This window comes from Teleopsis dalmanni, chromosome 1 (genome assembly GCF_002237135.1).
Source record: "Teleopsis dalmanni isolate 2A chromosome 1, ASM223713v2, whole genome shotgun sequence".
NCBI lineage: Eukaryota > Metazoa > Arthropoda > Insecta > Diptera > Diopsidae > Teleopsis > Teleopsis dalmanni.
In genome coordinates, this window is record NC_051846.1 from 158,835,723 (window position 1) to 158,852,282 (window position 16,560).

Here is a 16,560-nt window from a genome sequence, read left to right on the forward strand (position 1 = left end):
ATACTTTACACCATAGTGTGGTGAGAAGCACTAGGTACTTGAGCTTTGAAATTTATCAAGGTGTGTCCAGAATACCAAAAAGCTTTCTGCTTTATAAAAATCAAAAATTTTATTAAAGAATTTGACAAATCTGTCAAGTGCACAGAATAGGTCCGAAAGGCTATATAACAAAACTTCAAAACATAATTTTATAAAACTTAAAATATTTTTTAAAGTTAAAATTTTATACTATTTATTATCAAGAATATTGGATATGATTATAGTAATTATTCTCCAGAAAAAATCATTTTTTTTTTCAGTTTTATTATCAAGAATATTGGATAGGATTATAGTAATTATTCTCCAGAACAAATTATTTTTTTTCGTCAGTTTTGTTTTATTTTATTTTTTTTTTTGCAATTACAGCATTTTCTCTACATTTTCTTTTAATTCTTTGATAGTAACACATACTTAAATGTTCCAATAGGAGCGATAGGGGCTTTAACCAAATTCCAGAACTGAAATATAACACGTTTTTACATTAGATGGAATATTTCTAAAAAGATACATAAATGTGATTCAAAGATTAGGTTAGAGTGACGATCTTGATCTTATATATCAAATCCACTTAAGCACAAATAGTGGCTTATAATGATATCACGCATACAGACGTTCCTTACGCACCAGCTCAAGATTGGTGATCTTGAAACCTATATAAAGACCAAAACAATCTGGACCTTGATAACAGCGAAATGTAAAAGAAAGATTGTGTACATATTTTCTAGCAGATCTAATAGTAGATCTTGTAGTAGATAGCAGTTCCTTTATGCATGCAGATGATACTAATCAAAATATATTAGAAATATTAAAATTAAACTTATATACTATAGTAGATCTTTGGTTCTTAAAAGTGATCCTAACCTCACTAAATATATTAAGCATTTGATATAAGGTTAACATATCTCTCAAAGAAGATTTTCTAATATTTAGACGGAAATAGGGTATCTCAATTCAATATTCTTCTCCCGTAGATGAGATATCCCGATCAAAGCTTTAGACTATGAGAAATTAAAGTTTAACTAATAGAATAAATAAATTAAAAATAAAATCAAATTTTATTTTTTCTAGTTTTCTAAAATTTTTTTTACCCAATTCGGAAAACAGACTCGAGTGACATCGCCTCTCTGCGTGGAAGGGGTCAGAATATTCCCTACACTGTTTGAAGTGTAGGTGGTAGTGCGTGAGTTTGTACTTGCGTCATCCGACCGACGGTGTGTATCTAGTAACACGGGGGTCAGTGTCCGCAACTTCAGCGCATTATCTTAACGATAAATCTAATTTTAATGATAATGTTTAGAACACCGTGTTGTTGAGTCAACAAGGCAGGTAATCACGTAAAAAAACACTGGACATCTACATCTAGCGGCATTGACTTCTAGTTTTTTTAAAACCAATTTTATAAAAATCGGTTTAAAATGAAAAGAAGCGATTTCGAGAAAAATACATTTAAAGTTTTATGTTATTGCAGTTTGGCGGTGACGTTCCCCCACTTAAATAACTATATCTCCAAAATTATTTCGAATTTAAAAAAGACTTTCTTTGGAAAATATTTTTGAGTGTATAGACTTTATCATTATGTTTTCAGTGACAAAGTATAACATAAAGATTTACAGTTTCATAAAACGGGAACATTTTCGAAAAACACATTGATACTGATTTTTTTTAAAATGCGATAGCCCTAAGTTATATGAAACTTGTATTGCCCTTCTCGTTAGCACTGGTATTGAACTTTCACAATATTTTTTTTTGCGTTTATGTTAAATAATGTTGATTTTGTACATTTCACACTTAATAAAGAAAAATAATTAATTATAATTAGTATTGTAAAATGTGTTTTTCTTCCTCTTGTTTAAAATGGGTTTCTCTCTGGACCCACACGTACTTTTCTAATAACTTCATTTGACTTAAGACTTCGGTAAGATTGCAGCACGAGTATTTGCTTTAACTTGGCAGCCGTGAAACTTAATTGGCATAATACTTTTGTTACTTGAGTTTAACTTTTTGAGTAAAATGTTGGCATAAATTTTCATAAACTGTCAACGGTTTCTACTTTTTCTTTTACATTTTTATTTATGACTTTTATTCCATTATATATTATATATTTTTTTTTTTTTGCTGCGAAACTTGTTTCTTTAATTTTGGCCCATTTTTGTAGTTGCTGAGGGAATGTCATACCAAAAAACTTATATGTTTGAAAAGTTTTAATGAATGTTTGCAAAGGTAACTAAAATCTGAAGTATGAGGTTTCTATAACTTTCATGAAATATATTGCATATATGTTACAATATATATGTTACAATCTACATAGAAATATTTCCAGGGAGAACCGAAGAGAAAGAATGAACAGTTTAAAAAGAAAAAATCAGAAAGTAAAATATGTTAAGCACATTTATGAAATCAAGTTTTGAAGTAAATAATTGTACTTCAGACATCGAATTGAGGACATTAATATAGATATATGTATATCTTATTTAGATATATAATAAAAACATATATAGGTTATACCAACAGTCAAGAAAATGTTTGTTAACTGTTATAATAAGTTTCTCATTTATATTAAATGTTCTGGAACTATTCAAAAAAAATATATTTCTGGTAAACATATTGTTCTCAATGACCTGAATTTTAAAAATATTGTTTGCAAGAGAACTGTCAGGCAGTAGACTGCTAGACAGAACTTACATAGCTATATTCTTAAAGAAGGTCCAAATTATCTGTAGAGGAAAATGACATCATATTTGGCTTTTTGAAAGTTATCGCATTTAAAGAATAAATGAGTGGAAAAATCAAAAGTCAAGCTAACGACAATGTCTCTATTCTCGCGAAAAACTCAAGAATGGATACAGAAATGTACTCGTCAGTCGTAGATATAAATCATTCCTTCCACTTCTTAATAAATCTACACTGGTTTGCCTGTTGTATGTAAGTCGTTAGTTTGCAAGTTTGCTAGTTTAACTACGGTGCTTCTAGGCTAATAGTGTGCAGAAACCTAGGAAGGGAAATTAGACACACTTTTTGATAGTTTTTATAAAAGTTGTGAATACTTAGACGAAAACTAAAAAAACACATAACATATTTTATCTGGGATTACACAACTTAATAGTTTTTTTAATGCCATTTTATTGCAGAGTTCTTTGATAAGGACAAAAGATATGTGAGATTATTTAAAGTCAAAGGGATGGCTGTAGTCTTATCTTTCAGAGCTTCTTGCGAAGATTGTGGTTTTGATACCAACAAATTATTGATAAGAACGAAATATGAGAGGGTTCCTAAAGTCAATGCTGACTAATCTACGTTAAAAAAATTTTTTTATGGTATTCATATTCATAATTTTATTATTAAATTATTTTCAAAAGTTAAGTAATGTTGAAAGTTCTTCATTTAAGCGAAATTGTGAATTTTGTATAAGAATATTAAAAAGATTATAAACACCCCAGACACTTTAATAGACAGTGTCTTTTCTAACCAAATGAAATATTTGTAAGAGCATTTGGGAAGAAAACCCTCTATATATTCTTTCCAGTTGTGCTACGTCAGCAATTTTAGATATGCTGATATGAAAATATTATAAAAATACTATCAATTACACTCAAAGTTATATTTATGTACACACTTAATAATCGTTCTACTCATTTAAGCTTAAATATCTTTTTATTTCTATCAAAATAAGTCTAACTCATCTCATTTTCACGCACAAATGCGCTTTTATAAATTTTAATATTATAAAATATTAAAAAGTATTTGTAACTTTTTATGTGCAATTTTTTCCAGTGTACGACTATTATACTACTTAAATTACAAAGCGTGTCTAGACAACTTAAAAAATCATAATAAATTGTAGACTGGCAACATTACGAGTACAAAATGCGGTCCATTGTGACGAAAAGGAAAGGAGTAAGAAAAGGTCAACAAATTGAGCGTAATTTTTTACATTTTACATCGAATATCGAATAATAACTGAACTTATACATATTAATTAATATAAAAGATGCAAAAATTTATTTGGAAAATATTAAATTAATATTTGTTAATTAATAAATGAATTTATGTTATGTTACAAAATTATTTTGTATTAAATTAATGAAGTTTTGTCGTTGCTTTCCACAAGTCTATCATCAGAAAAAGGGTAATGAATTTACTTCAAGGGTCATTCATTAATAACAAAATTTTGAAGTATAAAAAATTGCTTTTGTTTAATGCAATTTTATTGATTGACAACAAAAGTAAATTTATCAATAAGAACAGAATTTTTCTAACAAAAAAGCGAACTCAAAAATGCAAATACTTCTGCATAACAAAGCACAAAATTTGTATTGTAACTCAGAGGTTGGTAAAAAAAATTGCAAGAATTGTAATAAAAATGGAATAAACCTAGAAGAATTGGTCGGTAAAACTGACTTCTATGTTAGCTATTAGAAACAAGTAGTTTCTATATACGATTTATATAATCAATATAAGAAAATAATTTTTTTAACATAGTTATTCTAATGAAATAAAAATAAGTACGCTTAAGATTATTTGCAAGAGTTATGAAATCACATATTAAAATACTAGACTGTACATCAATTTTCCTACTAAATTTAATTCATATAATTTAGAAAGTAAACTCCATCACTTCACTCATACAAGTAGTCAGTGCTCAACTTTGTTGAAATAAACACAGTATTACATTGTGACCGAAAAGCTTTCGGAAATTCTAATTTAAAATTCGCGCGCTGTATATTTTTCGATATTTTAAGTTTATGTAGTTTGGCAGCACTGTCCTTAATTACTATGCCAAAAATGAGCGCGATCTGTCAGGACAGTTCGTTTACGGCAGCTGTTGAAACCAGTTCACCTCAGTAGTGCGTTGCGAAAAAAACAATGGAAAAAAATATTGAACAAAGAGTTTGCATCAAATTTTGTTTTTCGAACGAAATTTCGTGTGCAGAATCGTTGCGAATGCTACAAAAGGCTTATGGGGAATCAGTTTTATCGAAAACTCAAGTTTATGAGTGGTACAAAGCCTTTCAGGACTGTCGTACGACCGTCGAAGACATGCCGCGTTCTGGACGACCTTCGACCTCTACCACCGACGAAAACATTGAAAAGGCAAAGGAAATCGTGTTCAAAAATCCTCATGTGAGTGTTAGAGAGATAGCACGAGAGCTAGGCATCGGTCGTGAGATGGCTCGTTTGATTTTGGTGGACAATTTGTGTATGCGACGTGTCAACGCCCGGCTTGTTCCGATTCACCTCAATTTGTTCAACATTATCAACGATTTTAAGGCCAAACATTCAATAAATACCATCGAACAGCCACCGTATTCACCTGATCTTGCACCGTGTGACTTTTTCCTGTTTCCCAACCTCAAATTACCACTCAGAGGAACGCGTTTTGAATCCATAGAAGACGTAAAACAGAATTCGCAGAGGGAACTCAAAGCCATACCGGAAAGCGCCTATAAAAAATGTTTTGATGATTGGAAGAAACGTTGGCATTTGTTGTATCGCTTCTAATGGAGCATATTTTGAAGGAGATAAAATAAATATTGATGAAGATTAAGAATTTTGCGTTTTATTTATTTATTTCCGGAAACTTTTCGGTCACAATGTATATATTTTATAAGGGTCATGTCGCCAATTTTTTTTCATAACCCCATGAAAATTAACATTTGTCTTTATTATGAGTAATTGACGAATAACTGTGGAAAGATACATAGTTGCGTAACATATAGACATTGTTCAGAGTTGTTGAAAAAATAAAAACTTATAATATAAATACAACTGCCGCGGAAGAAGTACTCCGTCAGACAGACTAATTTGTATTTCATCTATTAGATGCAAGTTCCAGCTAATATACCTGCATAACTACAAGTTAGAAGATTAACTCTTTCCAATAAACAGTACGAGTAGACGTTCAATTATATGAATGGTTCTTACTCATCACGTTCGTTAAATTCAAAAATTCGTTAAATCGAATAAATATATGAAAAAAAAATATATTAAAAAAAAAAATAGCTTTAAGTAATAAGTACTATAATATAAATTATATTTTGAAAACAATATAAAGAAGTTTGTTTTTAGATGCTATTTATAAGTTTCATAAAATCATATTTTAGTATAATGTATATAATCTTCTGTAGCCCATTGTATAAAAGACTTGATGGTTCCTCAATTTGCCAGTGAGAGATCTTCTTCACTTTCGTAGTTTAATTTAGAAGTATTCATTAATTTATTGAATTTTCTATATAAAGAATTGTGCTCTTTCAATAAAAAAAAATATATAGTCAATGACACATATTAATTGCTCGTTAAATTGGACATTTATTAAATAATAACCGTTACATTGGAAGTCTACTGAATTAAATTGTTCGAAAGCTAGTTCCTATTTTTTACCAGCAGAGATTGTGTTAGATGGAGTGTCCGTCTTGCTTTCCAATGTCTATGAAGAAGGCTAGTTTCTATTTTTTCCACAGAATTTAGGTTAAATTGTAGCTAACTGTGGAAATCACAATATAAGAAATTATGAAGTAGAATAGATACAACAACTTAATGTGCTGTGATAGTCTTAAAAGTCATAAAAGGAGACAATTATAAAAAAATATTAGATATGGACAGTTTTATGGAATTTTAAAGAACGCATTATTTTGCTAGCAACAGTCAGAATATTTATGAATTTGGAATCGTTCTGCTACTAGAAAGATGGCAACAAATATAGGAGTAGGACAAATATGGGGAATATGTGATTAATATTTTTGTATAATATGATATAATATTGTAATATATAACATTTTTGTTTTATTACGAAACTGTGTCATTTTTTAAAAAGAAGCTGTATAACTTTACGAACAACCTAATAGTATTATAAATGCAATATATATAATTTATAAAAAAATCATGAAAAAATGTAACCCATACATCACTTAATCATTTATTTTTTAATTTGATTTTATTTAAAACAATAATTAAACATTCTGGTAAAGCAATAAATATATACTAAAAAAAGTAATAATATATTATTAACACAACAATGATACAATATAACTAAAACAATATGTTATAAAATATTTTAATAAGCCTTACCCATATATAACTTAATCCTTTATTTTTTTTAATTGACTTTAACTACAACTATTATTAAACGCTTTGGTAAAGCAATGAATATATACTAAAAAAGTAATAATATATTATTAATACAACAGTAATGCAATACAACAAATCTATATGTAAATCTATATAATATGGTATAAAATATATTTATAGGTTTAACCCATATACAATATGTTTTTTTTATCATAAATATTCATATAATTTAAAACCAAATTCATTTAATTGATAAAAATTTCATATACCATTTTAATATGTAAATTTTTTTCAATATTCATTAATAGTTTTTTATTTTTATTTTTATTTTTATTGCAAATTAATTGCAAAACAAAAGTGCACCTCCTGAAATGTAGTGCACAATAAAGTAGTAAGCAAGCTTAAAGTGAGCGGTGCAGATCGAATCGGCGTGTTGAAGCATAAAAGCAATCCGCCGTAAGTATTTTAAGTTGGCAGCACTTAAACGTGCAATGAATGCGACGCAGCAATTTATATTGTAAATTTTTGCACTAAGATACCGTAAAATTCTTTATATTCACTCGATTTGGAATTTTCTTCTTTCCCCTCTTTTCTTCATCTTCTCGTTACTTGCTACTCGTACTTTAGAGACGAAGTAGAAAAAGAAAAATGCAACATATACAAAAATGCTGCTTAAGTGCAGAAAGATATATTGACTGATGTGGATGGATGTTGCCAAGGTGTGGCAATGGAAGGGCTTAAAATTATTATATGACTGATATAAAAATATATAAATCCGTATAATAAAACGATTTACGTATTTATGCTCATATTCAAAAAATATATAAATATATATATATAAGAATGGTATATGAAATTATTAAACAATAGCGAAAAATTTCGCACGGTTTTTATATTTTTGAATGCAAGGATTTAGTTGCCTTTTTTTTGGTTTTTTTTTTTGTTCCTCGACTAAACAAAGATGAGGATTGCTTAAAAAGGATGTTTCGGGTAACAGAATATATGTACACTCGAATTGCACAAGTTTCATTATTTTTTTTTTTTTGCGCACTGACAAGGAAAGAAAGAAGGTCTCCTTTCATTGTCTTTTTTAGTTCATGCTCTTTGTCCTTAAAACGGTAGTTTTATTTGTTTATTCCTTTTTCAATTTATTCCGTGAGCGGATTTACTGTATTCCTCGATTTCTCATAGTTAAATACGGCATCAATGACTGAGAAGTCTGACCTTTGCTGGGAAAATGTTTTAAAGAGTTTAATATTGCATTAATTGGAATGAATTAAATTGAATTAAAACTGAATGGCAACCCTCCCTCCTTATGCGTTACTTAGTTTTAGTGTTTTCCTAAAGGTACTCTATGAATACTGCAATAATGAAAATATGGTTATTGCAGTTATTTTTAATCCATTTATGTTTAAGAGAAATACTATATAATTTGATAATGTTTTCGTTTTAACTTATATGTAATATAAAGTGTTCTAAATAATATGCCCAGACTTATATTCATATTTACATAAATTAATTAATATTTAGGTTAGGTTATAAGTTATACCTATAGTAAATAGTATAAATAATATAGTATTCAATTCTTCCGCTAAAAGTCTATTATCTACACCACTACCCATTTTAGAGCTGCTATTAAAAATGATTAAACCCTCAGCTGATGACGAATTTTCCGACAGCCATGTGTCTCAAGATAGAAATTCGACATTAAATTTTCCTTGAAAATTGAGAATAAGAGAGATGAAGTCAATATTTTTCTGAGTAGGAATAAAAAGATTTAGAATGAAACCGTGGTCATAATCACTATCCTTTCACTGTTATTTATTTACTTTTAAGAAAGTTATTAAATATTAATTGTTAATTAATATTTACGAAAAATAAATTTTGAAAAACATTTAACATTAAAATTTAAATTATGAAACACATAAGGAGTATAAAATATAAAAAAAATTTTAATCACACATAATTAATTAATAATGATTTTTAGAATTTTTTCAAAGTTTAATAATTTATATTTTTGATTTAAAATCGACTGTGTATTATTCACACTTTAAAAAAAAAATTTTTTATTTATTATAATGTATAATAATAATATCTATTTATATACATTTTAATAATATATATTTTCTTTTTTTTTCTAAGTTACAATAATTAAATTAATCTTATAAAGTATTTTTGCGACTTTCATTAACATTTTCTTAAGTATTTTGATATATGAAACTCATAAAATATTTCAGGGTTCAAAAATTGATATTTCCGTTTAAGACCAATTTTAATACATGTGCAACCGGATATCAAGTATGGGATTTTTTTTAAAAACCGTAATTCTTACTATTGAAATATTAAATGCAAAGCAAAAAGAATCTAATTTCAATAATCTACATAGTGTGGGAGAGTTTAAGGAACAACACACATGTATGCAACGAACCTCATACCTGAAAAATGTATGTAATTTATTTTATTTAAAAAACGGAGGAAGACCATATTAAATATTTCTTTTTTTATTGAACTCATTGTTAAAATATGTAGAATTGAAATACAAGTTAGATTCGAAGATAGAAATAAAAAACTGAGCAGTATTTGCGAGTGAAAAACTGGTATGGAGAAAAATTTTTTGCAGGTCAAAGTTCACTGTAAATTGTAAAGCCCAACTATAATGAGATTACAATCTTGGGAATTTTGGAAAAGTGAAAAAGTTTCTTATATGCATAACAGCTAAACGATATCTTAAATGTTAACGATATGACTTTAGTTTATGTTCTCTGACTTTATAATTTAGCAGGAAATGAGCGCGTAGATGAGTAAGTGATACTTGGTGTCTCTTCTATGGTACCTCTCGTTTGAATTTTTGCTTCTATCAGTCACAGTCGAAAGATGATTTATGATCGTTTTTTTACGAGAGACCAATGTGAATTTCCTCAGAGCAGCTCCTTAGTCAAGAGCTATATGACCCTTAGACTTCAAATGTAGAATCTCCAACTTGTTACATAAAAGTAAATCGGAAATGTCTAGGTTCGATACACTTGGATATAAAAAAAACCAAAATTTGATTATTTTTTTTGAACTCTGAAATTCTCAATTTTTAGTCTTTTTTAAAATAAAAAATATATTGGGAGTTTAAGGAGATTTTGTTGCATTTAAATAAACAAATAAACTTAAAATATTATTCTTTTGTTTCTCAATTCTGAGACTATTGGCTAGACTTGAAAATAAATATAAGAAACAGATACTTCTTACCTATTTAAAGAGATTTTTATTATTAAATTTAACTTGTTGCTCATGTATAAATAATACCATTTTTTACATTCATTCATTTAACCCTTTATGTTAAAATATCGAAAAACTTGTAATTTGCTTTAGCTAAATAAAAACCCGATAAGCATCTAAGCAAAAAAGTAAACCCCAAAATCAGCTTTAAAAATAAGTTAATTAAAAGCAAAGAAGCAACGTAACTACTTCCTTTCATGCGCTTATCAGTAGAATTAATCAAACTAAAAAAAAAACAGGGAAAAAACACATTGCTCTGTACACATTTTGAAAAGTACAAAAAAAAAATATATATATATAAAGTAATTATATATAATACAAAAGCCATAAAATTATAAGAAATAAATTCAAACTGAGGAACCGCAGTTACCACCACCAACTGTTGATTTCTTATCATATTTATGAGCTATGCATTTACACACATGCATACACGCACATACAAGCATACACGCAACACTCACTTGCATTTTTTTTTCTACTTTGTGGATTTCATTGAATTTCATTTTTTCTTGTGGTTTTCGTTATCTTAACATATGCATCTGCAAAATTAACGCTTATAATTTTTATCTTAGTTTAGTCTTTTCACCACCAACAGACGAAAATAAAATTCAAAGGAAGCAGCAGTGAAAAAAACTATAGTTACTATGGTTAAGATAACCCATAGTTGAGAGCCGTCAAAGGACAACACCACAAAACACTATAATTATGCAAACGACTTCCTTTCGTTATTAACAAACATCAAACGAATTCAATTAAAGTGCACCAAATTTATATAATAAATTATATATATAAATAAAGAAAACGCAGCAGATCACTATAATTTTTTTTGGTGGACAATAGACGTGTAAGTAAGTAACAAGGAGCCAAAAAATAAGGAGAGTAAAAACAGCTGAAATTTTGAACACAGCCTGCAAGCAAATTACTACTTATCATTGTTGTTGTTGTAAAATTGTTGTTGTTAGTACAAAAAAGTAGCAATGGCATGTGTCAATTGTTGGCTTATTAATTTACTACACATGTGTCCGTCTGTCTTTTATCGCTTGACTGTTCTATTGCCAATATGAAATTGGTCAAAAAAAACTCCATGTATATAATCAAAATAACATTTGTTTGAAGAATACTATGTTGAAAACCACAAAATGATAACGCAACTTTTGTGTTAAAATTAAATTCATCAAAAATAAAAACAAAAAAGAAGTGAAGAGAAAAAATAAATGTTAAAAATGTGTTACCAAAAAAGATGCATGCACACGTAACTCAACTCAACTCAACTCAACTCAAATGTGGTTAAGAAGAAGACATGAACGAGGTGAGGTAGCCAGTGCTAAAATGCAGTCGTGCTAGCTTACACGACAGTCATTTGAGCCAAGCAGCTGTGTTTGCAGGAGTGTTAGCAGGAGTGAAACAAAATAAAAAAAAACAGAAAAAAGATACAAAAAAATGCTGCTTATGAACGCATTTGCAATCAACCGCAACATGATACAGAGTAGCGTCTTCATGACCAAACGTTGTTATGTTAATTCATGCATATCTGTCGATGTTTGTCTGTCTGTTTGTTTGTTTGTTTGTTTGCTTGCTTGCCGTTTGACTGTGTTCTCTTGCACCTGTTTTCATTTAAAGCGATTTTACCTTTTATCTCATTTATTATTGGCACTTTGCTTTAAACTGATTTTGTTTTTTTTTTCCTTTCATTCTTTATTTAATGCAAATTATATTTTTGCTGCTGCGTTAATAAAATAATTGCTTTCGTCTTTTGTAAGACGAAGTATTTAAAATATGCCGAAATATACACAGCAGCACAAACAATTAAAAAATAATTTTAACAGCGGTAAGCATAAAAAAACAAGTAAGCTCTTTATCCTTACATACGATATAAGCAACATAATGTAAAGACTTAACAAGCACACTTGTGTACGTGTGGTGGATTTATACGAGTGGAGTATATACAAAAATATACATAAACTCCTAAACAAAACATATTAAATGTGTCAGGCGCCTGCTGTGGTGTGTATGAGTATATCAACCGCTGCTAATTCCTTTGGGAAGAAGCGGCAGCACAGCTTTGTTAGCTTTGTTAACGTTTGTGTTTGCGTTTGTTGTTGTTGTTATTATTTTTTGTTTGTATGTTGTTGTTGCTGCTGTTGGCGTGTTGCTGTTCTCTCTTTACTGTTTACACTTTGCACTGTTTGCTATTTTGTTTGTGCCGTGCCGTGCCGTGTTGGTATTTGTTATTGCGCTAACTAAAGCAGCCTACAGCTTCATTTTGTTTAGCCTAAAACAATGAAATATTAAACTTTAAAAGGACGTAAGGCGTAGATGCATTGCCTTTTATATAAATTTAAATTATAACTTTATTTTATTTTTTTTTTTGCTTTTTAGCTATTTTGCAATGTTTTGATTTTGTTGTTTTTTTATTTATTGTTTTCATTTACTTTACGTTTGAATGCATGAGATGTGCTGTTGATTTTTGTTTTTGTTTTTATGCTAATTGCAAGTAGAGGTGTGCTTGCCTATGCGCGTTTACTTATTGCAATTGCATTTAGTTATATGTGACTGGGAGTGTGTTTGTATGTATGTGTTTGTCTGCTGCGTTATTATTCCTGTTGCTGTCGGTGTTGTTGTTATTTCTTTTGTTTGCGGTCACAATGTGAAAGCTGTGCTCCTTTCTGTCCTTTTAATATTTAAAGTGTATAAAAACTTTTTTTTTTTTTCAAACCAGCAAAGTACTTAAGAAACTTATTTTTCAGATAATAAAAGGCTTTTCTATAAACTTTTGCGGACTCAAGCTGAAAATTATTACATATTGCTTGCATTTTGAATGAAACTTCAACGAAATAGTTTTGCATTAAACTTTGCATAATGCAATTAAAATTTTTTATTTTAATAATAGTTTGGAGAAATTACTAAACAAATAATAAGTTAAATAATTTATTTTTTTTTATTAGAAAATAAATTTATTTATTTGTTTTAAAAATAAAAAAAACAGGATTCACAAAAAAAAATTTTGTTTTTTAGGCCGTGTGCGAGTTCGAGTAAATTGAGGTAATGTAAATTCAAATTTCCTAGGGATTTTTTGCACTGCACTTATGTAAATATTTATTTATTGCATTTATTTATTATTTTTGGTTAAAAGTTTTCAAATTTATTTATTTATTATTTAGAAATGAAAATCTCAATGCTAAGAACAGGAAACTGATATATAACCAAATAATTCGTCCGTCGCTTCTATATGGTTGTGTAGCGTTTAGCGAACCTTCAAACCCTACTATTCACCAGCTAGAAATTGCACAAAGCCAGGCTCTGAGAAGACTTTTCAAAGTTCCATATTGCATTACGACGAATGACATCCTCAGGGACATTAAGATTGATCCCATCAAAAAATACATAAAGGATAAAGCCCTGAAATTATTTGCGAAATCTGACAGACTTACCAACACCGCGTTATCAAATCTCAGAATGGTTACAGGCTCCTCTGGGAGGTATGCAGACCTGAGGTCAATTATTGCTTAGTCTGATGAAGTGATAAACAATAATCTAGTCAAGGCGCAAAGAGGGGTTTTGAAGAAACCTTGAGTTAAAAAAGAGTATAAGTGCTTAAGTGCACTAGCTCAAAACAGCTTCAACATAATAATAAAATTTTCTCAATGGTAACACCTAATTAACCTAATTTTTATCTAATTTACCCTATTCGAAATTTTGGTAAATACTAACATTCGCTGCCATACCGACATGATTTACTATTTCCTCTAATTTGCCATCACTTTACTTATTGGTTTCATAAAATATTTATTTTCAACAATATTTAAATTATTTATAGAATTTAATTTAATAAAAAAACACATTTTAATAATCTTTTAATTTTAAAAAGACTTAAAAAGCATATTAAATATTTTTGAATCTAGAAACGTCAATAAGAATTTATTTGATTTTTTTTTTTTTGGTTTAATAAAAGCCAAATTAAATATTTATTATAGAAAACATTTTACAATTTATATTTCTTTATAATAGGTTTTGTATTAACTTTAGGGAATTTATTTTGTATTTGATTTAATAATTGCTGCCAAATAAATTTCTATAAAATGTTTGAAATGAATAACAAAATTAATTCATTTTGTATATTTTCATTATTCAAGGATTTGACTACTTTTTAAACACAATGAATGTTTAAATTTCCATTTAGTTTCCTCAATACGTGCATTGAAAGGCAAATAAGTTGCTTGTCTTTGCCAGAGACTGACTCTTCGGTGAAAAGAGATTTTAATTTATACACAAAGGATCAATGAATTGAAACACAATTTATATACACACACGTTCATTCTGAAATAAATATATGCGCATATGTATATGTAAATAACCATAAGATTTTAAAATAAAATAAACCACATATGATGGAAGCAAGAAGAAATGAAAAATAAAACTTTTGCAAATGACAGACGATTAAACAAAAACAAAAGATTAAAAATTAAATTACAACAAAATTAAATTTTCTTTCTTTCTACCAAAGACCTAAAATAGTAAGTATTTAATAAATAAAAGCCAAAGTAACAATGTTACAATAATAAAATAAAAAAAAGTCCATCAAAGACCATAAGTTAAGCAATAATAAATAAACAGTAGCAAATCTAGAACTACTACATAAGTATTAACAGCCAACAACAAACGCAAAGTGCATATAAAATAAAATACAAATATATATTATGTTGTGGTTGTTGTTTTTTTTTTCTTTGACTAGCTTTTGCAGCAAGTGTTTTTATTGTTGTTACAGCAATAAACAAAAATATATATCAGGCACCTGCCAACATCAGTTGTACACGTGAGTATTTAAGAGAAAAATAATACACTACAAATAGTGGTACGAACGAATGAATAAAGAACTCAAACCAAACTAAACCAAAGCAACAACAAACACAGTATCAATAGCAGCATCAGTTTCAGCACCAAAAGCAATATAAAAAAAACAACAACAAACTATAGCAACTAGCAGCTAGCAGCAGTGAAATAAACAGAGACAGTAGAAAAAAGAGGACACAACATAAAAAGGATGTTGTTAATAATTAGTTGCGGCATTAAAATAAAAGGTAACAAAAATAAAAACTGACAGCATACAAAAATAAAATGGAACCACACAACACAACAATAAAGAAAGAAGAAATGGGAGCACGTGACAATATATTTAGTGTTTGACTACTGTTGTTATTGTTGTTATTATTATTGTTGTTCTGATGTTGTTGTCATTGTTAGTTACTGTGAGTTGCATTTATAAACTTAAATAAGCACACAACAAAAACAAAAACACAAGCCAATACAATATGTGCAGTTGATGCTGTTGCATTAAATTTGTTGTTGTAGTTGCTGGTTTTATTTGTTTATTTCATTTTTTTCTACTTCTTTTTGTTTATAAAAATCGCTAAGCGTACTTGACAAAAACAAAGCATTTTTGTTTGGTTTTTATTTTTATTTTGTTAGATTTTTTTTTTACTTGACATGAATTAGTTTTAGCATAAAAATGTTTAAAAATAATTCAAACGAATTGTATTTAAAATTATTGAAAAGATTTATGTTTTGGAAAAAATTTTTGTTTATTGCCAAAAAAAAACTACAAAAAAATAAGAAAAATAATAAAATAAATTATATATTTTTTTTTAATTATAAACATTTCTTTTTAAAAACAAAAACACAAATTTATAATACTAGACAGTAAATGTTATTATTATTAAATAAAAATAATGTATTTATAAATATTAAAAATTTTGATTGAAAATTTTAATAAAATTTCAAAAAAAATATAAGATATTTTTAGATGAAAAACAATGTTAATAAAATTATATTAAATTTAAAATTAAATAATAAAATGATGAACGAATAAAAACTTTTTTCAAACTAAGTTAATAAATAAATTAAAAAATATATTAATTAAACAAAAAGGATTCTAAATAAATAAACAGAAACAGAAGCATACGTTTAGAATGGCGTATGCCACACTTAAATAAAATTAGAGACTATAATTAGTTTTTATAACAGTTTTCGCACAGTTTACTGCATTTATTAGATTGAAATTTTACTTGTGCTTTGATGATGCTGGAAAGGTGATGAAACCAATACAAGCAGAATATTTTTCTTCTCCCATTTTTGATATTTTCTATTTTACATTTATACGGATATTGTTTTTAATGCCAGAACAGAACAATG

General features: G+C 27.9%; 1 protein-coding gene across 1 annotated transcript in view; it reads right to left on the reverse strand.

The window, feature by feature from the left end:
* Positions 1 to 16,560, reverse strand: part of LOC119669602 — a 247,041-nt gene that overhangs the window by 64,632 nt on the left and 165,849 nt on the right. The window lies entirely within an intron of this gene.